This window comes from Octopus bimaculoides, chromosome 15 (genome assembly GCF_001194135.2).
Source record: "Octopus bimaculoides isolate UCB-OBI-ISO-001 chromosome 15, ASM119413v2, whole genome shotgun sequence".
Classification (NCBI taxonomy): Eukaryota; Metazoa; Mollusca; class Cephalopoda; order Octopoda; family Octopodidae; genus Octopus; species Octopus bimaculoides.
In genome coordinates, this window is record NC_068995.1 from 51,730,361 (window position 1) to 51,732,108 (window position 1,748).

Here is a 1,748-nt window from a genome sequence, read left to right on the forward strand (position 1 = left end):
TATCTATCTATCTATCTATCTATCTATCTATCTATCTATCTATCTATATGTATGTATATATATATATATGTGTGTGTGTGTGTGTGTGTGTGTGTGTGTGTGTGTACATAAACATATACATTTGTACCTACACGCATGTATATGATTTTGTATCTGTATAAACGGGCATCAAAATATAATCGCGTGGGTGTGGGGGATAGGTTGTTTCTCGTTATGAGACGGAAAACAAGTATGAAATTTGTTATCCAAAAACCATTTCGATCCATAACAACATAACTTAAACGAGTTTATCCACGAGTAAATTGCATAACATATTAGAATATGCAAAGTATCAAGTGACAAAATGTCCTTTTCTTTCTTTGTCATATAGAAAAAAAATCATCGCCATAAAAGATAGGACATGACTATTTTATCACAAAATATGGCATACTTACAAAACAGACTTGCCATGATCAAAGGAATATATAGAAGTTGTAATGTGATAAAAGAAAATTGTAAATTTTATTATAAAAACGTGAAAATAGATTATGCGTCGGTTTTACTTGCATAAAACTATTTTATTAAATAAAAAACCGCTACAGCACAAAGGAAGTAATGCATGGCATGGACTAATGAAAGATAATATAACTATCATTAGAAAAATATTTTATAGGTACATAGACGTTTGGTTGAGGAGTTCAATTTTATTATGCGCTTCCTTGTCTTTATTCTACTGTGCGGTTATTTGGGTTATAGTGGCAGTGCTTGGCGTAGTGGCTAGGGAATTTGGCTCACGATTATAAAGTAGGTTGTTCGATTCCCGGCAACGCGTTGTGTTCTTGAGCAACACACATTGTTTCACGTTGCTTCAGTTTTACTCCGCTGGCAAAATTGAGTTGTAATCCACGTTCTGTGTTATGCAGAATCTCCCCGAGAATTACGTGAAGGGAACTCGTGTCTGTGCAGTGAATCTCCCTGAGATCTACATGAAGGGTTGCTGTGTTATAAGCAGGCTGTTCCGTTGATCGGATCAACTGGAACCTTCGTCGTCGTAACATAGCCTGGGATCGTATCTATATTTGTGAGTGAAATTAAATAAAGTGAAACTATAAAGAAGCCCATCAAATAATCTTTGTTCTAGGACGGTAAATCCAAATCTGTAGCTCTGCTTCAGACGATAATCTGCCTCTTTTGATACCTTTCAGAGAGAGCACTCGTTTACAAAGTGAGGGATTGTGACCAAGTATTTATATGGTTGAACTCACGATCGCAAAGTTGAAGGATCCGCTGATGGGTCAATATCTTCAAGAAAGTCATTTAATTTCACTTTGCTTCACTCCAATCAGCTGCAACTGAGTATCAGCAGTAATTATGTGTTAACTCTGCGACAAACCAACATGATGTTCACCATGAGAACAGGACTGCTCTTAAACAAGACGCCGCCTGTCTAACCTGGACAACTGGGACTTCCAGTTTAATAAGACTCTTGAAAACATTCAATGCCAGTCTCTAACCTAAAGAGGATTTGATACTGTAATAGAGGTTTCCTAGAGCAGCGATCCATATCTACGGTATTACTCCAACCTTTTTCTTCTATCATAGGATTGAGGTCATGTGTAAGGTCCCATATGCTGTCATATTCCTCTAAGTAATGATTAAACTCTCTATTTAAGATGATGGCAAAATTCAAGAACCAACGTGTAACTCTTTAAGATGGTAATGATGCGGTTATATCACAATAATAATGCATTTAGAAGGCATTAATTTTT